The sequence below is a fragment of the Camelus bactrianus genome, chromosome 2 (assembly GCF_048773025.1).
Source record: "Camelus bactrianus isolate YW-2024 breed Bactrian camel chromosome 2, ASM4877302v1, whole genome shotgun sequence".
NCBI classification, from domain to species: Eukaryota; Metazoa; Chordata; class Mammalia; order Artiodactyla; family Camelidae; genus Camelus; species Camelus bactrianus.
Window position 1 is genome coordinate 87,741,909 of NC_133540.1, and position 27,881 is coordinate 87,769,789.

Genomic DNA, 27,881 nt, shown 5'->3' on the forward strand with positions numbered 1-27,881 from the left:
AGGGCCCGGCCCGCCTCCTCCTGTCCCTCCGCCCTCCGAGGTCTCCCCCACCCCTGCCACCCATCCCAGATGAGTCAGACTGGTCCGAACCCGGGAGAATGCCGTAGGTGAGGTCGTCAGCGAGCCGGAGCCGGCAACGAACCTCTCTGCAGGACGCGCAGCTGCTCCCGGCCGGGGGAATGGAAAGCAGGTAGGCGACCCGCCGCTCCTTTGGGTCTCAGCCACGTAGGAAACGAAAACAATAGAAGATCTGTTCCCGCTCTCTCCTTTCTCTGCGTTAAGTCACGGCTGAAGTCGAAGGCTGGAGGAAAAGGTGCAAATTAACCAGCACCCTGCGGTCTCGCCAACAGATAGATACTTTTATTAACGCTGTAGGGTAGTAATTTCAGATTCCCTGAGGCAGTGTCCAGATGGGGGGGGGGGCTCATTTTGCATCTAAAACAAGCCTGTCTTGATCTGGTGATCCTGCCCTCCGAACGCTGGCTCCAAGGAGTCCAAATACACCAAAGTCTGTACTGAAAAGAGAAATCACTCTGAAGGTTACAGGTTGATTTCGGCCTTTTTCCTTCCTAATTGTCTAACGTTAAAATGCCAGGAAAATCAAATTTGGTGGTTGAACTGAACAGGAATTATGAAATGATCCCCTGGTAGCGGAAATGAACAGAAATTACTTCTCAGCAGTTAAGGTATTTGATGTCTAGTGTTACTTTGTTTTTATTTACTCCAAAATTTGTGAACAGATTTGTACAGTCTCTTTTGTGTTGGCTTAAGTGGTGAAGTCTTTTCCCTCTAAAGGTAAGATTTCCTTCACACGTTCAGAATGTTCAGCATTGCAGTCTAGCTTGATTTGACGTGGCTGCTCTCAATGTTAGAATGTCTGTTTGACTCTAATTCTCCACTGAGGGGCTGTGAATTTCCTAATTCCAAATATCGAATTCCAAAACTCTAGTTTCAAAACGCTGGTCTCTTGAAGACAGTAGAATCACAGTCCTTCTCCTAACAGCTGCTTTCCCCCTTCATTTTATTTAACCACAGGCTGACCTTGTCCCTTCTGTAATAATCCATCTGGTCTCTGAGTTGAGACTTAAAAAAAAAAAAATCAATCCTGTTTACATGCCAGAGATACTTTCCTGGCTTTATCTATTTGCCTATCTGGCTCCGCACCCTCTCCCATTCTTTCTTTAGCTGTCTTCCCATTTCTTTCAGTTGTGACTAGTTGCCCTCAGCCCCTACTGTGACAGCAAATTTGCTTATTTTTGGAATCCCCTGTTGGCTATATTTCCCATTATAAAGTGCCTATTTTCTCCTGTCCTGTCTTTTGCCAGTCTTCCTTCCTGTATGACCTTCATCTTTCCGTTTTTTCTCCTTTGGCTCTACTATTTCTGATTGTTTCATGAGTCCCTGTCCTTTGTGCCAAGGGAAGGCATTGAAAGTATGTTGGTCCCACAGTTGTCAGCGTGTTTCAGCATGGGCCAGTTTTACTGAATGCCACACAGGCCACATTAGGTGAGCTTCGTTCTAAGTCCTCAGCATACCCTGGTACTTTTCCATGAATGAATTGGAATCCTTGGCTTTAAATTATCTAGGTCAGAAAGAAAAACTGGGAAACCTTTTTGTCTATTTTTGGCATTTTTTTGAACCTAAACCCAATATTGAGTTAAGAGGGGGCAAATGTTTCCCACTGAGGTCTTTACAGTAACTTCCAGCCTTTAGTTTTTTTTGTATTTGTTTTTTGTCTGGGGAGGTAATTAGGTTTGTTTGTTTGTTTATTTAATGGAGGTACTGGGAATTGAACCCTGGGAGCTCATGTATGCTGAGCATGCGCTCTATCACTTGAGCTATACCCTACCCCACCAAGCCTTTAGGCTAGTTATTAGAATACAAGTTTTGTATTAAACTTTAGCTTCCTTCTGTGTTTATTTCCTGGTGGAGTCTTGGTGGGACTGTGAGGTGTGTCTATACCTGGGGTGGAAGGGAGGCCAAACAAAATGCAGCTGGGCGCTGTAGAGCGGCAAGTGGAAAGAATCCCCCTTTGGTACTTGTCAGAACTGGTTACCAAAAAGGGAGCTTGTGGCAAGAGGTGACAACATAGAGGTTTGAACTTGAAGCACTTAGGACTAGAAAGAAAGGAAGGGGTCACCAAGGTCATAGTTGTTAAAATCAGATTCTCTTTAGTTGAGAGTGGGAAGAGTAGGTCCGGAGGAATATAAAGCAGGGGAGGGGAAGGAAAAAAAACCCCATTGCTTTAGCTTTCCGGGAGCCCAGGTGGCTTAGTATTAAGACCTTCTTTCCTCCTTTTTCTCTGTCTTGTCCCAGGCTAAGGCGATGGTTAATTAGAATATTCTTCACCTTATCTCAGGGAACATTTTTATACGTCCCTCACAGAGACTTCTTTATTTCCAGGAATATTAATGTGGCACCTACGTGGCTGTAGCACTGCTGGAAACAAGTATAAAGAACGCATGCTCAAGAACTCACTCTTTATTGGGAGCAACAAACAAGAGAAATGGCTTAAACCTGTGTGTGAAGTGATTTAACAAAGGTCAGATCCTGGAGAAATTGAGAGGCAGTACATAAAGAAAGAACCCAGGCTCAGCTTGGAGGATCAGGACAATTCTCCAATAAAAGGCAACTTGGAGTAGAATTGGTGAGGAAGAGGCAGAGGAAACGTTGGTGCAAAAGCCCAAGATCTGGCTCAGCAGAGCATATTTGGGGAACTAACTGCAAATAGGTCTACTTGGCTTTAAGGAAGAGGATCTATGTGGATGTGCTAGAAACAAGACTCGCAAAATTAGGAGGGAGTCAGAAGATGAAGGGGTTGGGGTGGGGAGGGGAGCCTTTGAAGAATTTTTAGGAGGGTTAGTGACCTGACCAGATTTGTACTTTAGAAACATTATCCTGGAGGTAAGTGCCAGTTTGGAATTGTGACCCATATTAACGAGTAAAAATAGGACATTGCAGAACAATAATGTATCTAACCAAATCTAAGACACTATTGATTGTATGATAGTTTGATTTCAGAGATGTTAAAATGTGGGGGGGGGGAAGGTGCCTCTTAAAGTGGAAGAAGTAAAGCATGATTAATAAATTCCTATTTTTAGAAAAAAAAAGTTTTTGGGAGTAAGATTTGAGGACTGGATCAGGGGTAACTTTACCTTTTTCTTTACAGCCTTATAAACTATTGGCTATTTTATGATAAGAGTATATTCCTTTTTAGTCTGAAAAAGACACTAAAGAAAAAAAGATGTAAATCAACAACAATGATGAAGAAAAAACAATATCAAATCTCTAGGTGGGAGAAAGGAGATAAAGGCCAATAGGAAAACCAGTCCAGAAATTATTGAGATGATCCAGATAAGGGAGCCAAAAGGTCCAAGTTCAGCAGTGTCAGAAAAAGGCAGATGAATGGATGGATGGGAGAGGGGTGGCAAGTCAATAGGATTTGCAGCCACAGGAGTCTGGACGTGAGGAACAACCTGCCTTCTGTCATGCATCTGGCCTGAGTCCCTAGATGGATGGATGTTACCATATATATGGATAGAAATGCAGAATGAACAGTCAGTTCTAGAAACAAAGAAGATAAATTCAGTTTGAGACATATTAAGTTTGAGGTGCCTTTGGGCCATTAAAAACAGGAATGCCTAGAAGGCAGTTGACCATATAGATTGGAGGCTGTAACAATGTATGACATTAGCATATATAAATGGTCATTTAAACCACAGATGATGATAAAATTGCTTACAAAGAGTATGCCTGCCAAGGGAAGGGAAGGAGGGAGCGGGTGAATCCACAGTTACCAAAGAGAAAGAGGAAAAGAAACCCGTTAGGAGACTTAGAAGGAGCGGCTGGAGAGGGAGGAAGAACATGACTGAGTGTGGTGTCACAGAGGCCCAGGAGCAGAAGGGGAACAGCTTTCTGGAGTTGATGCCAACTTAGATAAGAAGTGAAATGTGACCATTGCCTGGTAGGTCCCTGAGGCTGAGCTAGGAGCAGTCTCAAAAGAGTGATGGGGACAGAAGTCAGGTTACAGAGGGGTGAGGAGAGAGTAGGGTTCGAGTCAGGTGAGAAAGACTTGACTGTGAAAGGAAGGACAAAGAGAATTCTAGATAAGGAGAATATCGGATTGTGTAACTTAAATTTTTTATTTGTTTGGTTTTTGGTAGTTGTTAGAAGAGATACATGGTGCTTAAGTAACACTCAATAAATTCTTGCTGAATGATTAAACTGAAAAAAAAAAAACAAGGAGAGAGATATGATCATGTCTATGTGCTGGAGGAAAAAAGCCAGGAAAGGATAAGTTGAAAGATCTAGAGGAGAGTGTAAATAATTGATGAAACGGGGTGTGAGGGTGGGGCTGGAGTCCAGAGTTCAGGTGAAGAGATTCCCCGGGACAGGACAGGGAAAGTCACTTTTCCCATTGAGAACAGAAAAAAAAAAAAAAAAAAAAAAAGGCTACTGCATTAATTAGGGGGCTAAGACACAGGGAGAAAAGATTCAAGGAAGTCTTGGTGAGGTTAAAAAGTAGGCTCAAAGGCAATAAATGAATATAGGAGTGAGAAGCCTAGGTTACTGTAAGCAGAACATCAAATATTTTTTTTAACTTTTTTTATTGAGTTATAGTAGAACATCAAATATTCTTAAGTTTGGGGGTTTTAGGTTTCCAAAGTGGAATTCTTTGCAGTAGATTCAGAGTGTGACCATATGAATGAAGCATAGAGGATGTGAGAGGCATTGGAGGAGATAACATCACGGAACTGTGAGACTGGGTGTTGAATGAGTCTTCCTTGAGGATACTGAAGTCATCGAGGATGGAGAGGACATCATGAATCATTCACATAAGACTTTAGTCTTGCAGTGTGAGTAACACAAATGGCATTTTGCCAGGAGCAATCACTCTGTTCCTCATCAACTGATACACTCAGCAAACAGTGTAATATAGTGACTTACGCGTGCGTGACACATTCCAGATTACTCTCCTTTATCTGATCCTCAGAACAAGTATGGGAAGTGTGTAGAACAGAGGTTGTTGTCTTGCAGGAAGTAGTGCTCCTTGCTATTTATATGTATGTATGTTTTGTAGGGTGTATTCTGATGCGCTTATTCTTTCCCTTCAGTTCAAACCTCGATTGTGGATGTAGAGTGGAATCTCCGCCCAGGAAGGTGGAACTGCCCATGACCACCTCCAGGTAGGCGGACAGCTCCCCAGGTGAAGCTGGGGCTAAGGTGCGCTGTAGAAAGGCAGGAGAGGAAACCAGGGTGCTCGCCCCGCCTGCCCTCTTTCTCCCCCCACCCCTTTGCCGCTCTTTCTCCTTCCCTCACCCCCTCCTCTTTCTCTCTATCCCACTTTTTCCCCCTGCCCTTCCTCTTTCTCCTCCTCCTCTCTTTCTCTCACATTTAGATTTCCACAAGTCTGGGTACTCCCCAGGGACCCTGAAGCACCAAGGAGAAAGCATTTTTATGCGGACAACAAGCTGAGGTTGAGGGCTCTAACTTACAAGCCAGATAATCTAATGATATGAGGCTCTCTGCCTTTATTTCCCTTCATGTGTCCTGAGCCTTTAATCACTTATTTATTTGTCAGTATTTATTGAGGGTCTACCATGTGTATGTGCTTTTCCCTAACACTGGGAACACAGTGGTAAACCAGACAAAATCTCTTTCAGGAAACTTCCATTCCCATAGGGAAGAGACAGACAATAAACGTAACAATAAATAAGAAAATATCACTAGATAAGTGATCAGATACAAAAGCCAATTGATGTGATAGAGGTTGACTGAAGAGCTGCTCTGGCAAGGATGCACACTGAAGGCCTCTCTTAGAAGCTGTCAATAACGGGGGAGGGTATAGCTCAGTGGTAGAGCACGTGCCTAGCTGGGTTCAGTCCCAGTACCTCCATTAAAAAAAATCACATAAATAAATACACCTAATTACCTCCCCTCCAACAACAACAAAAGATATCAATAAACAGAGGAGGAGACAGCCACGTGAAGATGGAGGAGAGAGGAGAGGGATGGAGAGAGCCTTCCACACAGAGGGAATAGCTAGCGTTACTTCATGAAATGAGTGTGGTGCGTTTGAGGAATAGAAAGCAGACCAGGGACCAAGCTGGAGCGCCGTGAGAGAGGGAAGCGTGGAGTGAGAAGTGAAAACAGGGAGCTGGGTCTGGATCCTGGAAAGCCTAATGGGGGTTGGGTCTTAGTTTAAGCGTGATGGGAATCTACTGAAGGTCTACAATCGAGAGAGTAGCATGTGATTTATGTATAACAACATCTGGCTGCGCGTGGAGGATAGATTATAGGGGAGGCCAAAGTAGAAACAGAAAATCCAACTGGGAGACCAGAGGGCCAAGTAAGAGATGGTGGGTCCCACCTGAGTGATGCTGTTTTCCCACATTGAATTACCGCCTGCGTTCTTATGATTCCCAAGTCTGTATGTGATGCTTACCTAGAAAAAGCTCAGACTTTCAAGCAGTTAGTCTAGTCTTGACTCTGCCCATAACTAGCTCTTTAAATCCGGCCAATTTGCAAGCACTCTGGCCCTCAGTGTCTTCATTTGTGCAATGAGGGAATTAGACTAGATGATTCTGAAGTTCCTTCCAGTGATCACATTCTGATTCTAAACTTGATGCTCCTTCTCAGATCCCTATAATAACAATGACATGGATTACATATATGGATGTGGAGCCAAGTACTTCACACATATTAATATATTTAATTCTCCTAGCAAATTCCTATGAGATAGGAGCTATTAGTAGCCTTACTTTATAGTGGAGGATACCAAGATCCAAGTAATGTCATTTCCTCCTATTTTGTAACCAGTAAGCAGCAGAGCCAGGATTCAAATCCTAACACTTTGAGTCTGGAGTCAGCATCATTTAGCCCTGCTCTGTTCTTACTGTTTCCCTTCAAAGACCCCGATCCCCATTCTGCTTTCTCACCTTAGCCCCCATCACTTCTGCCTCCTCGGATGCTTTCTCCTGCTGTTACCCCTCTCCCTTGTGTCTTCATCCCCAAGAGCTGTTTTCCTTCCTAAAACAAAACAAAACAAAACAAAAACAAAAAAGAGCACCTTGCTCTGAACCACCCTCCTTTAGTCGCTGCCTTAGTTCATTCTCGTTAGTACTGCGCGTGTCACCTCCTCCCAGAGGCCTTTTCTGACCATTTGGGTAAATCACCTTCCACTTCTAGGTACCTCCAGGCACTTCTTTTTGAGGAAAATTGACTTTGAGATGCCCATTAGTCCTTTAAGTAGAGATGGCAAGTGGGCAATTGGATATACAATTCTAGAGCTTAGCTTTCACAGCACCTGACCCTCCACTGTGTCCTGAGTTAGTTGTGGAGACATCTCAGTAGAACAAGGCCTGTGCGTTTCCTGGGACTGCTGTAATGAATTGTCACCAACTGGGGGCGGGGGGGGGGCTTAAAATAATGGAAATGTGTCCTCTCACACTTCAGTAGGTAACGTTGGAAATTAGGTGTTGGTGGGACCACACTCCCTCCGGAGACTCTAGGAGAGGATCCTCCTTTTCCTCTTGGAGCTCCTGGAAACCCTGCATTCTTTGGCTTCCTTAGCTTGTGGCCACATCACTCCCATCCCTGGCTTCATCTCCACATGGCCATCTTTTCTTCCATCTCCTCTTACATCTCTTATAAGGAAATTTGTCATTGGATTTAGGGCCCACTCAGATAATCCAGGATGATTGGAATCGTAAGAACCTTAATTGAATTACATTTGCAGATCTTTACCTTTTTACAAATAAATGAATGTTCCAGAGATTTGGATGTGAACATATATTTGGGGGGGGCACTATTCAACCCACTACACAAGGGAATAGGAAGAAGTTCAGGAAGGTCTTTCCAATCCCACCCCTTCGTTTATTCTGGCTAACTTAAATTTCCTTCGAGATTCAGCTCAGTGGTCCCCCATTCAAGGGAAACACACCCAGTACATGCCTCTCCTATAATAATGATAGCTATTGCATATTTAGCACCGTTTTAAGGGCTTTGTATGTATGAACTCCCTCAAATCTTCCTACGAGATTGTCCCTGTTACTCTCCTGACTGAAAGCTAATAGTCTGTTTTGTTGTCTGTCTTCCCCATTAGACCTCCCTGTAGGGCAACAACCAAGACTTATCGTCTCTCTGTCCCCATCACACACCACGGCACATCCAGGCTCTCTACGAAGGCTGATGGGTTGAATAAATGAACAAGAGATAGGCTGGTACTAGACTGGGCAGGGTTTTGAGGATCAGATTAAGACGTTGGGATTTTTATCTTTTTAGATCACAGATGGCCAACAGTTTTAAAGCTGAGAAGTGATAGGATGGACTTCTCTTTCAAATATATCCTCCCCTTGGGAGAAACCTTATCACATATTGTTTTAATTATCACCTCTAAATATGTACCACCCCCACCCCCACCCCCACCCTGGGGCCTTCCTCCTGAGCTCCAGTCTCACACTGCCAGCTTCTTGCTGGGGCTGGGGCTCTCTAGGCTCAGAATCAGCTTGTCCAGACTCTTCACCATCCTTCCCACAAAGTCACTCTTCTGAGTCATTGAGTTCACAGGCGTCCAAACTGGACAACTTGAATTAACCCCAAACACCTTCCTCATTCCCATTGCCAATTAGTCATCAGGTGCTATTAACTGTGTCTCCTAAACTTGATCTCATGTCCATTCCCTTGGCTGCTGTCCCATTTCAGGCTCTTGCATCTTTCACCTGGACTGTGGTACTAGCCTCCTTACCAATCTCCTGTCTCCTAGCCTTCCCTCTCTGACTCCAGTCCATCCTCCACTCTGCTGCTCATTTTATAAGCCTAAAACCCAGATCTGATCATTCCCTTTCTTGTGAAAACAACATGCAAACAAAACTCCGAGACAGCTTTGTAATGGTTTTTCATTGCATGTACAATCAAGATCTTCAAGATTACCTACAAAGATCTACCTTTCCTCCCTCTTCATTTATGCAACACATGTATTGAATGCCTGCTGTGTATCCAGTACTGCGTTCATTGTGTTTATGTTCTCGTCAGGGAGATGCCCACACTTACACAGATGGATGTAGCTGTTCTCACTTGGGCTACCTCAGGTCACAGGCAGGAAGGGAAGTACCCTAAGGAAGGAACCACAACTGGAAGAGGCTGACAGTGGCAGCCTCACTGTTTGCATTCAGAATGTACTGTAACTTTAATGCTGTTTGTGTGCCTATTGGGTGGATTTACAGATTGTTTATCTGGTTTCAAATTAATCTTCACCAAGAAGGCAAATATTTTTAAATCAAAGAAACTATGAATTAAAGGTAATACTAAACTTTAAATCAAGGAATTAAAACAGTAAAACTGTAAGCCCAAGGGACTGGGGCTATACCCAGTAGGTGTCTTCAGCAACCTTCGACTTAAAACAATAACCATCTAACCACATGTGACAAGAATTGGTCCCCAATTTTAAAATTATGGTAAAGAAAATTTGAAATGGAGATTTACCTTCTCCATCTTTAATGATGGTCTCTTCCTTAGGTGTAATTTGGGGTTTGAAGTATTAGCTAATAATAGTGTAAAAAGCTATCACAACTAGCAATATCTTTTTGTGTGTCAGTGTGCAAAGTGTAAGTATAGTATGATGTGACTGTGATTTTTGTATTTATAGAAAGGATGATTCATAAAAATTCCCCAGTAGAGTATCATGCTTTTACTGGGTCTCATAACTTTCCCTAATATCTCTCTCCTGGAAAAAAATAAAGCACCCAGACAAGTATAAAGTGCTCAGTTTCATACTATTAAACATCACAAAGTTAGAAAACGAATTAATGAGCTTTTAGTTCTGCTTTAAAACTGCTTAATTTTACCATGTTCATGATTAGCAGTATTTTTATAATTGCTTGTTTTTTCCTTGTAAGTTCTATTTATATTTGTTTTTACAATGTACATTAGAGTAGTAGTACATAATATAACTTTAAATAAATAAATTGCCCTGGGCTTCTTGTGACTCCCTAATCCTGTTTCATTTTTTCTACAGTTTTGTGCCATTTTTTCTCAGTCTGGTTTCTCTCTTCTCCATTTGACAGAATCCTAAGGATTGTTCGAGCCTTCCTCAATATCCAGAGGCACAAATGATCACTTTCCTCCCTCTTCTTATAGAACACCTCCGTTTTGTCCATCTCACTTGCATTATACTTGTCTTGTTAGTGTCTCCCTAGTGGATTGTGAGTTTCCAGAGGGTAAGGCTCATTGTTAGTCATCATTTTGTCCCCAGTGCCTGCATTTGCAAGTAGTGGGTATTGCAAGTGTTAATTGAATTTAATCATCTCAGAACATTCAGTGTCCTAAATTTCAAACCAATTTGAGAGACACACAAATGTGTGAGAAAATATGAGATATAAAGAAACAAGAAACAGAGGGCTACGAATTTCGAGCAAGAGCCTTAATTTCACACACAGCATTTTATAAGAATGATTCTCAAGGTATGGAATGTAGGTCCTCTTGACAGATTGTAAATTTAACAAATGCACAGTCTTCATTCATTACATATGAAGGATATGTAATTTCACAGATTTTCATTTTTGTCTTGCAGCTAAGGGCCACTTAGTAGTCTACTAAATGAATTATTAAAATTTGATATTTATAAGCTACAATTGGCACATGTCTAAAGAGTACTAAGGATTCTAATTTAGCACCCTACTCAAAAGTCTGGCAGCCACAAAAATGCTTGGCAAAGGCACATATGCAAATAGCTGGATTTCCCCCAAAAGGCTGATTACTTACTGTGCATCATCACTTTTATATTGAGGGAGATGAGGTTCTGTTTATAGTTCATCCTGCCTATTAATTATACATTACTGTTGGTTTTGTCATGATCAGTTTATTCTGGGCTTTGTTAATTTGTTGGTGTCTCAGTGAGATAGTTTCAGACATGGGCTCTGGAAGTAGCATCTTCTATGAAAAATCTGTGATGAATTTGGGCAAGCTATTTAATTTTCCTGAGCCTCAGTTTTTCCATCTCAAAATGTGGGATGTAGATAGAAGTACTTATCAAGTTGATTTGATATATGGTGTAATTGAGTTAATACATGGAAAGTATTTTCACAGGATGGTATTTGGCACATAGAGAAGGTGCCTGGCATGTAGAACATGGTTATATCTGGTTCAGCTAAGAGTGACAGAAAACTAAAACAACAAGGATTTATTGAGATAGAAGTTGATTTCTTCACATGTAACCATGGGCAGTGCAGAGTGGGTATGGCAGTCTGTGATCATCCTATTCCTCCCATCTTGTTCTACCATATCTCAAAATGGGATTTCCATTTCATGGTCTGGATGGCTGTTCCAGCACCAGCCATCATCTCTGCATCCCAGCTAGCAGGAATTAAGAGTGGAAAAGTGAGGGCACAACCCCTCTCTCTAGGGACACTTCTCAGAAGTCACACACAGCACTGACCAGAACTTGACGGCACGGCCACTTCTAGCTACAAAGGCAGGCTGGCAAATAAAAATCTTTATTTTGAATAGATATGTTCCAAATTAGTAAAAGGAAGAGTTTATTATCACAGAATTGGGTTTATAAACTGGAACATTATTGGCCTTTGGGCAGAACAAATCTTTATTGAATAAGACCATTCTGTACATTTCAGGACATTTATACCTCCAGGTCCCAGATGCTACAGAGGCATCCTCCCAGTCATTGTGTCAACCCACTGCTCCTATGTATTTACAATTACTTAGGGGTAGCACTGTCCTTACATTTCCGGTTCCGTGGCAGACGTTTTGTCTGCCCAGTATAGCAGGATATCCCTTTCCAGGGAAACAGTCCTTCCCGTAGCCGTGTGTTGAATAACCATCTTTTTACATGACTATTTTCTAACAACAGAGATGAGAAAACAGGTCAGCATCTGACCCAGGCCAGGCCAAATAAAATCTTTCCCCAGGTTTTAAAAAATTAGACCTACAACAAGAGTTTTACTTTTCTCGTGGGTGGAGATAGAAGATCCTGTGCTCTTCAGACACGACTGGTGAGAATGTCAAATGGTGCCACCCTTGCTTTGGAGAACGGTCTGTCGACTCTTTGAAAGGTTGAATATAGAGATATAACACAGCAGTTCTACTCCCAGGTATATATGCAAAAGAAATGAAAACACAATTCACATAAAAGCTTATATGCAAATGTTCGTAGGAACATTATTCATAATAGTCAAAAAGTGGAAACTTCCCAAGTGTCTATCAACTAATAATGGAGAAACAAAATGTGTTCTATCCTTACAATAGAATATTACTTGGCAATAAAAAATGAATGGATTACTGATACATGCTGCAACATGGATGAACTATGAGAATATTGTGCAAGGGAAAAGATGCCAATCACAAATAACCACATGTTGTATGATTCCATTTATATGAAATGGGCAGTATGGGCAAGCCCAAAGAGACAGAAAGTATTGGTGATAGATGAGAATGGGGAATGACTGCTCATGCTCATGTTTTGGGGAGATTGAGTCCCATCACATGGCCAATGATTTAATCAATCATGCCTGTATAATGAAACCTTGATAAAAACTCTAAGGAGGTTCATTGACTTTCCTGGTTGGTGAATATATTGATGTACCTGGAAGGGCACAAATTTTCAGGCCTTCCCACCCCAGACCTTGACTTATATATCTCTTCCATATGGCCGTTCCTGAGTTGTAACCTTTATAATAAAACAGTAATTCTAGCTATAGTGCTTTCCTGAGTTCTCTGAGTCATTTTATTGAATTATCAAACCTGAAGAGGGGTCATAGATAGGAACCCCTAAATTTGTAGTCATATTGGTCCTTAGAAGTGCAGATGGCCCTTGGACTTGTAACTGGCATCTGAAGTGAGGGCAGTCTTTTGGGACTGACCCTTAATCGATGGGGTCTGTGTAGTGTCAGATTTGAATGGACACCCATCTGGTGTTGGAGATTTGTTGGTGAGCACTGGGGAAGGTAACATTTGCTACAAGCACCATTATCTAAGAAGTCTGAGAACACTACAGAAGGGTACTTAGTACAAATCTTGAATACAGATAGAAAGTAGTAACTGTTCTACTTTGAAACACTTCTTAAAGTGGGAGATAAAAAAAAAATGACATTCTTAAGAGTTGAATTGTACTTTACAATACAAGTGTTTACTAAGGGTACTTTTCAAAAGACACTTTCTCTTCTTATCAATCTTTTCAAAGATAATGAGGCCTGTCTACCCCAAATTATTTAGGGATAGATCTGTCTTAAGGCAAAAGGATGAAACTTGAGGCTCTATTTTAGCCCTATGATTCTATCTGTTTCCATTAAGGGAAAATCTCCCTGGCTCTTGAAATAAAACAGCTGCTACTATTCAAATATGCATGAATGCAACACATTATATTTCTTTCAATAGATATTTTTATTACATTGATTCTTTTGGAAACGTTGATTATTTCCATACTTTTGTTCCCTCTTCTCCCAGGTAGGAAGAAGGGCAGTCTTGGAAATTCACATATGCAATGGCAGAAATACTCAAGACTGTACAGGGAAAAGAAACAGTCCATTATGAGAAAAATTACATCAATAAGTTGGAAATAATGGCTGTTACTTCCTGGTCTTTATGGCAGTGAGGAGGGGAAAAGAAGGAACCATACTTTCAGATTTGGTCAAGGACAAAGCTTCAAAGCAATTCATGTGGCATAATATAAACTAAATATTTATAAAATGAATATAAATAACACGAAGATTTTTTTTAAACAACTGCAAAAATAATAAAGAAAATAACTAGTCAATATGTATGGCTATAGGGTCTTCCTTGTGAAGAACTATATCATCAGATGTGTGACTTTGATCTTACTAGGTCAGAATCCCCATATGTGGCATTAATTTGCAAGTTAAAATTTTAATAAAAGATTTGTTTCCCCCTAGACACAAGCAATGTGTCCAGTTTTAGTATAACATTAGAGAATATTTAGTGTGCTTCCTTGAATTAGTTCATCAAATCATGATTAAAAAAATGGTGTAATGACTTTTTTTCCCTCATTTTAAACGATTGTCATTGCAGTCTTATGACAGGTCTTAATAGATTACCTTTTGATCTAGATAAAACATCTTATATTACCTTCTTCATCTTTTAAAACTGCAAAAGTCCCTGTTCATATCACTGTAAGGAAACGGTGAACATGAATACAATTGTGCAGGCAATATTTAATTTGCTAAATGAGTAACACTTTAGTTCATCCAAAGTGTTTCCTAGAGACTGTAACAAGTAGTTCATTTGTTTTTAATTGCTAACTTAATTTCAGCTGTAACATTTTATTTAGGAAATTACTTCCTAGGAGAAAGTATTAGGCAGCAAGAAGAGAAATAATCAAACATAAAATAATCTTTAAGATTCCATTAGACACAGGGCTCATAATACTATTTAGAAGAAATGAAGCCATTCTATAATTTTATAACTTCCAAATATAATATACATTAGATTTGTAGTAAAAATAAATATGTATCTTTTAATTTTCTTATTGGGTTAATTATATTTACAAAACGAGCTGTGTACTGGAGTGGAAGGAGCACTGTGTGGCAATCTGTGGTGTTGGTCCTACTCTGTAACCATCCAGCTCTACGATCTCAGACTTACAAGTTAATATAGCCCTCCTGACTCCTGATTCCTTATCCTGGGGAACAGACTCAAAAATCTCTAATGTACCTCCAAATTTCTGTGATTCATTCCTTAATCTTCAAGGTGTGCCTACAACATTAACATGTTTTAGGAGGAGTAGTGAGCATGGGATTGCAATCACACTAAATTCATCCCCAGTTCTGCCATTCACTTGCAATGTAACTTGGGGCAGGCAACCTTTCTGAATTCCAGTTTATTCGACTTTAAAACCAGATTGGTAATTCTATAGCAGACACTGTCAATGCTGTGCCCCAGAGTCCCTCAGCCCATGCCCAAGCAGCTGTCCACCTCTGTGCCTGCCTCCACCTCCTTCTCTGTCCCTGCACTTTTTATGATGCATGGGGACTTGTACAGCTAAGTACCAGGAATTTAATGTCCCCACATGCAAACTTCCACCAGTGAGAGACAGCCTTCCAGACTCTCTGTGGGACAACTCCGAGGCACATTAACACAGTTCCTCACTGGGTCCCCAGTCGGATGGAGTCCCTCTTCCCAACAGTGGTAACCAGCTCATTGACAAGCCCTTTATTAGCTTTTCTCTCCTACCCGTTTCATTTTTCCCATTATCTCCTTCATGCTTCCTGGGATCACCTCCCGAATAATCTACTGGCACACAATTTTTTGTCTCAGGTTTTGCTTTAGGTAAAACTGCATTTTACAACTGCTGTGCTGATTAATTGAGAACATGTGGAAAGCATCTTGCTAGATCCTATAGTAAGACCCCAGCAAATAGTAATAATTATTATATCTGACAATTGAGACAATTTCATGGTTCTAGGCAATGTTTAGATTGTGTTTCTATACTTAAGTGATGTTTACACCCTGTTAAAGTGTATTTACATAATTTTATGAGGTATCTAAAATGCACAGAAAATTTAGTAAGTGAGGAAAGTTTAGGTATGATTAAAAAGTTGGTGTAGGAAAATAATATTTGCTAAGGGTTTTCAGCTTTTTCTCTCCTCTTTTTCATTTCTCTTTTTTATTGTTTCTGGACTGAGGTCATTATTCCACTTCTATATGAAATATCATAAATTGAGCACTATTTCCTTGACAAGATCAGTAGAAGAGCATTAATAATATAAGAAACAGCTTGTATATAAATGTACATCTTTTGATTAGTATTCAATGTTTCCATAAGTGTTTAATGGTGAAAAAGCCATTTATTTGACTTTATCTAATACGACAATTCTGCAGAAGAATGCTAGATACTTGTATTTCCTTCAGTGCCAAGATTGAATCCTTTAATTATTTCTTAGTCTATGTCTTTCCTAGGCAAGTGTATTTAATACATATGCCATGGTTTCCTATTAATTTATCTCTGTTCAATTTAAAATGCATTCTTAGCTTGTAAGAAATTCCATGAACAAACACACAGCTTATGTGGAAGTTCTAAAAAATGATGAACTGGAGTAGAATGAATCTTGTAGCAAGCAGCTGTAGGCATGTCAACACTACCAGTTCTTATTTGTATGTGCTCACTGAAAAGACCTCTCAAAGACTTCTGTATCTGCCTGCACAATCTTGAACCCTCTGGGCTCACTCCAGGACCAGAAAGGCATCCTTTGAGCAGTGCCAGGTACATCGAAAAGGAATAATTTTTCTTTTATTTTTTAAAAAATTATTGGGATTTAATTGATCTATAACATCGCATAAGTTTAAGGTACACAATGTGTTGATTTGACACATGTATATATTGCAGCTTCTGATAACCACCAATCTACTCCCTGTTTATATGACTTCAGTTTTTTTAGATTCCACAAAAAGTGATATTATACAGTATTTGTCTTTTTCTTTTTCTTTTTTTTAACATTTTTTATTGATTTATAATCATTTTACAATGTTGTGTCAAATTCCAGTGTAGAGCACAATTTTTCAGTTATACATGAACATATATATTCATTGTTACAGTTTTTTCTCTGTGAGCTACCATAAGATCTTGTGTATGTTTCCCTGTGCTATACAGTATAATCTTGTTTATCTATTCTACAATTTTGAAACCCCAGTCTATCCCTTCCCACCCTCTGCCCCCTTGGCAACCACAAGTTTATATTCTATGTCTATGAGTGTATTTCTGTTTTGTATTTATGCGTTTTGTTTTGTTTTGTTTTGTTTTGTTTTGTTTTAGATTCCACATATGAGCGATCTCATATGGTATTTTTCTTTCTCTTTTTGGCTTATTTCACTTAGAATGACATTCTCCAGGAGCATCCATGTTGCTGCAAATGGCGTTATGTTGTCGGTTTTTATGGCTGAGTAGTATTCCATTGTATAAATGTACCACATCTTCTTTATCCAGTCATCCATTGATGGACATTTAGGCTGTTGTCTTTTTCTGACTTTTCTTATTTAGAATAACACTATCCGTGTTGTTGCAAATGGCAGGATTTCCTTCTTTCTCATTGCTGAGTAATCTTTCATTGTGTGTGTATATTTTATATATATATATATATATATCCGTCTACCTACATATCTATCTATATATTCTTTATTCGTTCATCTGTTGATAGATACTTAGGTTTTTTCCATACCTTGGCTATTGTGAATAATGCTGCAGTAGAAATGGGAGTGCAGCTATCTCCTTGAGATCCTGTTTTTATTTCTTTTGGGTACATATCCAGGACTGGAATTGCTGGATCATATGGTAGTTCTATTTTTAAGTAATTATTTTTCTTTATGAAGGTATGGTTACCTGGGGACCCCAATATATTGGTAGTGGGAATATAAATTGGTTGATTCTTTCTGAAAAATAACCCAACTCTATGTATCAAGTGTTTTAAAATATTCATACTGATAGATTCAGTAATTTCACTTTCAGGAGCATTTCTTAAGGAAATAATTAGAAATTTAGACATGTGTGCAAAGATGTTTATTGTGCTTTCTATAATAGCAGGATGGAAGAATGAAAGGAAAGGAGGAAAGAAGGAAGGAGAAAGGAAGGGAGGGAAGAAAAAGAGAGAAAAAACCCAGAAATTGAAAACAACCTAATATTCAATAACCAGGTAGTGATTACATAAATTTCAATGTGCTCATATGATGGACTATTTTGCAGCCAGAAAGAGAATTCTATTTATAACAAGGGTTGATATTTTTATGCATTAAAGCTAGAAAAAAATGTTACACTAGCTCAAGAAAAAAAGTTAAACACTCCTTATGGAAATGATAGGCAAAGATATAAATAGGAAATTTACAAAGAAAGAAAAAAATGGCTAGTAAAATATTTTAAAAAATTTAATCACTAATTGTTACATAAATTTAAATTTAAAAAGCTACAAGCTATCATTCTTTACTATAAAAGTGGCAAAAAAAAAAATGGTACCCAGTGCTGCCAAGAGGGCACAGGACCTTTCTGTAAATATGTATCAAAGCTTCAAAACATGCAAAAAATATATATATATGTGTATGTGTGTCTGTGTGTGTGTATATATATATTCATAGCCTAATGAGAATTTCTTAAATTTTCTTTGTAGTAACTTTTTTCAACACCAAGTTAGTTAGATGTTGAATGAAAAGAAAAAGAGAAGTATGATGCATATTACCATCTGAAAGAAGCCAGTCTGAAAAGGCTACATAATGCACGATTCTATTTCTATGATGTTCTGGAAAGGCAAATCTATAAAATCTGTAAACAGATGAGTGGTTGCAAGGGGTTCAGGTAAGATTGTGGTAATGGATTGAGTTGGAAACATCAATATGAACTCTTGATAATCTTAGTATAGATACAAATAAAAATATTTATAGATTTATACATATACACTGGTTGGTATACACACATATTCCCTTAATCTGGCAGCCAGGAAGGCCAAGAAGCAATTACACTCCATTTGGCAATGAGCACACCCAGTCCCCAGATCTTGGTTTCTAATATAATTCTCAAATGAAAGGACCCAGAGCCTTTAGAGAAATGGCAGATTCCAGATCTGGGTCAGGAAATACACAATATATGCCTGGAGCACTTTGCATTGCCAGAAAGTAAGGAAGTACTCAAAAGCAACCAACAGAAGCAATGATGGGGGTATGTGTAAGGGACACAGTAGCTGAAGGAGCTCCCTGTGCCATTCTCATTACATCGTATCAGGGACTCTATGCCAACATGACCCCTCATTTTACTTATTATTTTTTATATGGGGGGGGAGGTAATTGGGATTTTATTTATTTACTTATTTTTAGTGGAGGTACTGGGGATTGAACCCAGGACCTCATGCTTGGTGGGCACGTGCTCTTCCACTGAGCTATCCCTTCCCCCCCATTGTTGATATTGTTAATCGTCTGGCTGAGTAGTGTTCGTCAGTTTTCTCCACTGCGTGATGTAAGGACAATGGCACTTTACCTCTTTGATCTTCTTACCACAGACTCTTAACCTCAGTATAGTCATGAGGAAAATGTCAGACAAATCTACATTGAAAGACATCCTACAAAATTCCTGACTAGTTCTCCTCAAAACCTTCCAGGTCATCAAAAGCAAGGAAAGTCTGAGAAACTGTCACAGCCAAGAGGAGCCCAAAGAGACATGACAGCTAAAAGTAATGGGGTATCCTGTACAGGATCCTGGAACAGGAAAAGGACATTAGGTAGAAACTAAGGAAATCTGAATAAATCATAGATTTAAATGAATAATAATTTATCAATATTGGCTCCTTGATTGTAATAAATGCACTGTACTCCTATAAGATGTTAATAATAGCAGAAACTGAGTATGGGTTATGTGAGAACTCTATATACCATTTTTTTTAAATTCTTTTTTTTTTATTGACGTGTGATTGATATACATTAGTTTCAGGTATACAGCAAAGCGATTCAGTTATACATATATATATATTTTTTTCAGATTCTTTTCCATTACAGCTCATTATAAGACATTGAATATGGTTCCCTGTGCTATACAGTAGGTCCTTGTTGTTTACCTATTTTGCATATAGTAATGTGTATCTGTTAATCCAAACTCCTAATCTATCCCTCCACTCCCCCTTTCCCCTCTGGCAACCACAGTTTGTTTTCTATGTCTGTGGGTCTGTTTCTGGTTTGTAAGTAAAATCTGTATCTTTTTTTAGAGTCCACATAAGCGACATCACATGATCTTTGTCTTTCTCTGTCTGACTTCACTTAATGTGATAATCTCTAGGTCTACCCATGTTCTGTATACTATCTTCACAACTTTTCTGCAATGTAAAAACATTTTTAAACAGAAGGGTTATTAAAAAATGATAGCCTGTAAAAAATAGCTTTGAAACTGGAAAAAATTAAAGGGACCTGTGGCTTGTCGTAAACAAATACACAACATCAATCCCTTTCAAGGAAGGATTTGCTTCCCAGCCACTGGGAGTGCAGTTAGCAAACAGTCTCAACTATTAGGTGCTTTAGGGTCTGCCTCAGCTGTAGAGAAAGACCCTTCCTAAGGGCACAGTGTCCAGAAGCAGCCCATATAGGGTCTGAGCAAGGCGGATATAAGGCCCACCATCTTGGCCCAAAGAGGGACAACTCTTATTTGGTCTACATTATGTTTCAAATTCTCCCTGTGCCCAGTCTGGCTTCATCCTGTTTCTTTCCACATCCCTAATAAGCATCTTGCACCCCAAACTCTACTTTAGCCTTTGCTGGCAGGTCACGATCTGCCCATCATGGGCCTCCTCTCTTAACAGATGAATTTTATGTCGTATTAAAGATCATTTCCCTCTGAGACTTACCTGGATCCCCAACTTATGCTTAAATATTGAAACATGTTTACTTAATGCCTTCTCTATCATCATTTAAAGAAGTCTACAGACATGAACTTGTACCCTGGAATTTCATAGGCATATCTGAATACAAATGGCATCCTGATACACTCACGGTTGCTTTTGCCTGTCCAGCAGCCCTTTCCCCTTCTTTTGAAAAGAGTATTTCCATTTTTATTTTGGGGGCTACATATGTCTCTGCCTTGGGATTTTGGTGGGATCCATTAAGGTGCAGGTGCACACACACATAGGGGCTAAGGGGTGGGCACCCAATCCAAGCCAGACCAGCCAGATTTTCACCTGGGCATTTGAGTCTTGGGCAGAGTGACAGAAGGTTGGAAAATAAAGCTGAGTCCTGCCATTAGTAATACCTGGAGGGTGGTTCCTCTCCTATGTAAGGCCTGACTGTTCACTCATATATGAGCTACCCAGATCCTTACAATGAATGTCTATTTTGGTAACTTTCGCCAGTGTCTATTTCTGTTGCTTGAACCAAAACCGAAAACAGTAACACCACCAGAAGGAAAAAAAAAAAAGACGCTATTGGATATATTTCTACTTTATAATCTTTATACACAGCATTAAATAAAGAATATTTCTGCAACACTCCTGAAATGTAGAGGGAGCTATTACAAAGTACTGAGGGCAGTAAGAGAGAGGTGGCTAAAGATGAGGGGTTTTCTCAAGTTCCTTTAATACCTACCAATCCCACTTACAGGAGTTTAAGGAAATAACTAAATAAGCAGTGAAAGGTGTATATGCTAGGCTGTTGACCACAGAGTTATTTAAAAAAAGAAAATATATAAATTATCTAGATATCAGTGGGTAGTTGTGGTCATTACAAATGTAATGAAGGGGGTTGGGGGTGCATAGAGTGTGCTTGGTGTGCATGAGGTTCATTCCCCAGTACCACCATTAAGGGGGGAAAAAAAGGAAAAACATTAAAAAAAAATGTAATGAAGGCTTGTATGCATTAATATGGAGAAATGTTCTGATATACTTTTAAGTGGAAAAAGTGACTATAAAAGAAATACCCCTTCTGTTTTTACAAATATATATTTATCTCTCTATATAAATATGTATAGAAAAAAGCTAGAAATGAATATACATAAACATTGACATTTGCTATCTCAATGGTAGGGTATTAGAGATCTTTGTTCTTATATTTTTCAGAAATTTCCAATTTTTTTGCAAAGAGGTCATAGTACACCTATAATCAGAAATAATCAATGAACTATTAACAAGTAATGTTTTTGAAGAATCTTCAACAATATAAAAATGTTAAGTAGAAAAAAGATATAAAGACTATTTTTAGCATCATTTAATTATTTTAAAAATTCACTGTTTTAGAAGAAAATATACCAGCATGTTAATAAACTTTGAGAGGTTAGATTATTCGATTGTAAGATTCTTATAAATAAATAAACAAACAAGCAAATAAATACATGTATGTATGGTACACACACACATATAATTTATCTAAACAAAAATTAAAAGTAAAAAAATGTTTTTAATCCAGACACAAATATAAACCTTGTTATTGCATAGGACCAGAGAAAGAGTTGATTACACATTTAAATTCAATCCCTTTCTGGTTATTCTGTTTCATCTAACTGGGAAGACTGATGATAAGAAGGATCAGGGAGAGAAAGAGACAGGTGATCAAGCTCTGTTTGGAATTAACCCCCCCAAAAACTGATGGACTTGGCCTCTTTTTTCAACTCAGTCCTCTCAGGGTCACTTTGATTCATGTCCAATCACCTTCCAGATATAATAATAACAATAACAACAACAACAACAACAACAATAATGATAATAATATTTATTATTATACTATTTTTATATATTATTAACATAATTTGCTACTGAAACTGGAATATCAAACAGACATGCACAGTAGTCATGTCAAAACTGTAATAAGAGTATTAGCCCTTACATTTTTTAAAGTTGCTTTATTGGCTGGATGCATAAATAACTATTCACTGAATGTCCACCATAGGTACAGCCTTATACGAAAAATGAAAAATAAAATATTGTTAGTCTAAAAAATTAAATAATCTAACAGTGACCAAACAATTCAAAGTCATTCCAGAACAGTGTGTCTCCATGTTGGAGCCAGGATGACGCAGTAGCGAGTGCATGGGCTTAAGAGTCAGACTGCATTGGCTTCCCATCAGCCTCGACCACCTTCTTATTCAGCATAACCTGTAGACCCTATGAGCATCAATTTTCTCACCTGTAAAATGGAGAAGGTAATAGCTAAATGTGGTAGTCAGCTACCAAGATACTCCCTAGTGATTCTTGCTTCTTGGTAACCCTTGATTCTTGCCTCTTGGTAACTGCTGTGTAGTCATATCCTGTATTGAATAGAGATAATTTGATAACCAATAGGATGTTTCAGGGATGATACAGAGTAATTTTTCTAACGTTAGCTTGTAAAAGATGTTGTGACTTTCACCTTGCTCTTTTCTCTGTTGTGGATCACTTATTTTGGGAAAGTCAGTTTCCATGTCATAAGGACATTCAGTCAGCCCTGTGGAGAAGTCTACATGGGGAGAACTGCAACCTTTCACCAACAATCAATGCCAACTTGCCAGGCATCTGAGTGAGCCACCTTGGGAGCAGATCTTTCAACCTTTGCCAAGCCTTCAGACAACTGCAGCCACAGCCCACATCATGACTGCAGTGTCATAGGAGACTCTGAGCCAGAACTACACAGACAAGCCACCTCTGATTTCCTGACCCACAGAAACTGTGAAATAATATGTGTTTATCATTTTAAGTCACTATATTTTGGGGTAACTTGTTATGCAGCAATAGCTAACCAATACTCTATGCCATGATATATTAGTGTCTTTTTGTTTTCTTTACCTTCTGCTCCAACATCAGACATTTGGGAGGGCAGAGTCTGGGGGCAGCATCTTTGGAAAGGAAAAGGGATGCTGAGGGCTGTAGATACAGATGTCAGTTTGTACAGGAGGGGGAATAGGACATTCCTGCTGGGATGATTTGGTTTTCTCTGTACATAGAAAGCATGGCATAGCTGCTAGAGAGAATGACAGGCATTAGAAAATATAAAAAACAAAACAAAAACAGAAAAACAGGTGTAGACAGTATGAATGTGTATTGATCTGATCTATGGGGTTCTGGTCTTTCTCCATCAATTCTCTGTGACCTAGGGGTAGAAATGATGAAAATAGCCAGCAACCAAGGAAAGCCCAAGGGAAAGTTCATCAATGGCCAAGGGTATTCAGGGCATTGGAACAGAAGACTGATGCCCCTAGTAATACCGTGCGTAATTTCTTCTACATAAACACTATGGTTAGTGATTCATACTGTAAAATTGCCAAAATTTGACCATTTTGACCTACAAAATGTCAGTTTCATGTAGCTCAACTTATATGAACTCTGTAAAGGTCAAACCCATGTCTTCCTTGTAAAGGAGTTGGAAAAGATGAACTCATTGAGGGGGAAAAAAGCTAGTCTCCTAAAAAAAAAACAACCCTTAAGACTGAAGGGGATTTTTCTTGAATACTCTATTTCTCAATGCTTGGAACACAGTTTCTTAAAATCTTTTAAAATAGTTATATATATGTGTGTGTATACACACACACACACACACACATACACACGATTTAAAAAGGAAAAGATAGAAAGTATATAAAAGAAGAAAGTTAGTCTCCATCTGCATTATTTTCAGCTGAAAGTAACAGAAACCTGACAATTGACTAAAACTGACTTAAGTGATAGGTAAATGTATTAGTTCACTTATCAAAGTGAGATAGGGTTCAAGAGTTAGTTGATTTAGCAGCTTAACGGTATAATCAAGGACCAGATTTTTTCTGTGTTTCTTCTCTGTTCTCCAGTCTGTGGGCTTCAGCCTGAGGCTGATTTCTTTCATAGTTGTGAAATGGAAACAGCTGGGCTTCATGCTTCCTTGTTTGTGTCCAACAGTTGAGAGAAACGCTGACCTCCTCTGAATTTCTCCTAAGAGTGAGAAAGCACAATCCCAGAAGCTTTCAGCAAACCTCTCCTCTCATTTCACCAGACAGAACTGGGTCACACAGAACAGGTCACTGTCAAGGGAAATGGAACCATACTTATATCAATCAGAGGCTTCCCTGGAGAAAAAATCAGTTTTCCAAAAGCATTTGGGTAAAATGGCTATGGTTGAGGCACCCATAGTGTTTATTATTTTGTCCCACACCGGCCCTATATGCCCTTTCACAGAGGGAAACACTATTAGCAGTTTCCTGTGCGTTCTTCTGAAGATATTCTATACATGTTCACTTAGAAGCCTTTCTCTTTCTTCTTTTTATGGAAATGGGGCATAATATACACATTGTCTTACACTTTGCTTTTTTCCATAGTGTATGATTGATAAACATTTAATGAATAGACGGTAAATATCTTGTAAGTCACGTGGTTTTCATTCTGATTGTGCACTTTGCTTATTTCCCTTTTATACGCCACTAGAATGAAAGTCTTTTTTTTTTTTTCTTCTTCAATATTCCAGTCAATTTTACTTTGGGCTGAGGGGGAAATAGGGAGGTGTTTTACCTGGGTTGGGACCAGAGCATTAAACGGGATCAGCAGACCCTGGGTGTCAGTATGGTAGTGGCAGCAGGAAGGAAGCGTCAGGTGAAATACTATAGCAAAACAACAACAGTGAATATATGTTGAGTGCATACATACAGGAGATGTTCCAGGTTGTGCTAAACATATACTCAGTAAGAACTGAGTAGGGCTGCTTGATCAGCTGTTTCCTCACATCTAAAGATTCTCCTTCAAATGCCAAACCTTATGTTTCTTAGTGACTTAGTGACAGAGGTGATTCTCCTTAGACTTGGTAAGAGCCGCATGAAGAAAGGTGCGAGTGTAAGGAGGGGATGAAGTCTAACAAACCTGGGTTTGAATCCTGGCTCTGCTGTTTACTAGTATCACAATGATAATTGGACATTAGACAATTTCCTTAATGTCTCTGTGCTTCACCATCTTCATCTGTAAAACAGGGAGAAATCACAGGGCTGCTGTGATGACTAAATGAAATATGCATGATGCCTGACAGAGTAGCCATTCAATAAATCTCAACAGAAGTTTGATGGTATGTGATGACTTCTAGAGAAAGAGACCTACTCTTACAGGTTTTAACATAACAACAGCTACACTAGTACAGTAATTTTAAAAATAAATGTTATTGATGTATAACTGATATACAGTAATATACACCCAATTTAAGTATACAGATCAATAAGGTTTAACAAATTAATTCACCCATGTAGTCATCACCACAATCACAATTTAGAATAGTTTCATCACTCCAAAAACTGGTGTGCCCACTTTCAACTCTTGTGCCCTTTCAAGTCAATCCTCCCTTCCTGAGAACCCAGGCCACCATTATTTTGCTTTCTGTTACTACAGGTTTTTAAAAAAATGTTATCTTTTAAATTATTTATCTATTTTTTGTTGGGGGGAGGTAATTAGATTTATTTTTAATGGAGGTACTGGGGTTTGAACCCAGGACCTCATGCATGCTAGGCATGCACTCTACCACCGTACTGTACTGTCCTCTGTAACTACAGTTTTGTGTTTTTAGACTTTCATATAAATGGATCATTTCTGTGTACTTTTTTTGTGTCTGGTTTGTTTCACTTGACGTAATGCTTTTGAGACCTATCCACATTTTGCATGTATCTGTAGTTTATTTTATTGTTGAGTAGTGTCAATTGTATAGATTTTCCATAATTCCATAATAACCTGTTGAGGACTCTTGGATTGTTTCCATTTTTTTGGCTATTATGAATAAAGCTGCTATAAATATTCTTTTTGTGGATACATTTTCTTATCTCTCTTGTGTAAAAACCTCTGATTGGAATTATTGAATTATATGATAATTATATGTTTAACTTTATAAGAAACTGCCAAGCTGTTTTCCAAAGTGATTGAATATTTTACATTCTCACTAACAGTGCGTCAGAATTCCAGTTACTCCACATCCTTCCTAACAATTGGTATTGCCAGTTTTTATAACTTTCACCATTTTAGTAGGTGGTATGTAATTGTTTAATTTGCATTTCCGTAAAGACTGGTGATGTTGAGTATCATTTCATGTGCATTTGCCCAAATATACATCTCTTTCACAATGTTATCTGGCTGAACCATACTGAATCCATGTTGTTAGCTCCATCTTGGGCCCACAGTCTTACCCCTCCCCTCTCTGCATGATTGACCTTTAGCCTACTCTCAAGGAATGTGCTCAAGCTAGATAAGTTCCCTATCAACTTTTATCCTTGCCTTCATCTGATGTGAAAATGGGAAGAATGCCTTTTGCTGATGCAGATAGTTAATTGTCATGAGACCCCCAGGGGGGAGGAAAAGCCCCAGTTCCCACCAGTGCAGATGTGCTTCTCCCTTGGAGTCAGATTCTATTTTTAGCTCTGGCCCCTATAAATTCTCTTGCACCCCATTCAGCGTGGCAGAGTGCAGCTGTGAATGCCTCTGGATTGGATCGTTGTCTGCCTGATCTCGCCTGTGTGTAAGTTACCCACAATAAATTTCATTAATTTCACTTTATGGAGTTGCCTACTTCATTTTTTAGTCTCAAACTTCCTTCTCAGTTCAGAGGATGTTATTTGATATCTTTGCCTCCTAACAGATATGTATGTTCACGTATTTTACTCATTAAAAAAAACCTTTTTGCAAGTATTACAGATATTTTTTCCCCAGTCTGTGGTTTGCCTTTTCCTTTTCTTAAGAGTGCCTTTTGAGGAGCAAAGGTTTGAATTTTGATGATGTCCTGTCAGTTAATGCTTTCTCTGTCCCCTCTAAGAAATTATTGTCTAGCTCAGTCATTAAGATTTTTCTTATTTTTTTTCTGGAAGTGTCACTCTTTCAGTGTTTGCATTTAGGTTTATTATCCATTTGGATTCAGTATTTGTGTATAAATGAAATAAGGGTTGAGGTTCTCTATCTTTTTTTCTATATAGATATCCAATGGTTCTGGCATGATTTGTTGAAAAGGCCATCATTTCCCATGAAACTGCCTTGGCACCTTTGTTAAAAATTAACTGACCATACACGTATGGGTCTACATCTGGACTCTTTCAAAGGACTGTGCGACTGTACTTTGGCCAATTAAACAATGTCTTGATTATTATATCTTTTTAGTAAGTCTTGAAATCAGGTCAAGTTCCCCAACTTTGTTCTTCTTCAAAGTTGTTTTAGCTATCCTAGGTCTTTCATGTTTCTGCATAAATTTTGGGTTGTCAATTTCTATAAAAAATTTCCCTGGGATTTCAGTTGGGATTACATTTGTGTATATAGATTGATTTGGGGAAAATTGCATTTGAAAAATATTGTCTTCTAATCCATGAACATGGTATATCCCTTCATTTAGGTTTCTCTTGTTTTCTTTCAACAGTGTTTTGTATTTTTTACAGTATCAATCTTGTACATATTTTGATAAATGTAACTCTTTTATGTTTTTGTTACTGTGTAACAGTAATTTTATATTTTTTT

General features: G+C 38.8%; 1 long non-coding RNA gene and 1 other non-coding gene across 5 annotated transcripts; one reads left to right on the forward strand and one right to left on the reverse strand.

Moving 5' to 3' along the window:
- Nucleotides 1–35: 35 nt before the first annotated feature.
- Nucleotides 36–26,186, forward strand: LOC105080354 (uncharacterized). 4 transcript variants are annotated; one of them, XR_012500254.1, is made up of 5 exons: nucleotides 36–190; nucleotides 2,404–2,904; nucleotides 5,115–5,186; nucleotides 10,065–10,217; nucleotides 19,101–26,186. It is a non-coding gene; the product is annotated as an uncharacterized LOC105080354 (long non-coding RNA). The 4 variants fall into 4 exon arrangements; XR_006719887.2 differs by having other exon boundaries at nucleotides 10,065–26,186; XR_836350.3 differs by having other exon boundaries at nucleotides 37–190; nucleotides 2,404–2,647; nucleotides 10,065–26,186.
- On the reverse strand, nucleotides 18,820–18,892 carry TRNAG-ACC (transfer RNA glycine (anticodon ACC)). Its single transcript has one exon. It is a non-coding gene; the product is annotated as a tRNA-Gly (tRNA).
- Nucleotides 26,187–27,881: the final 1,695 nt, after the last annotated feature.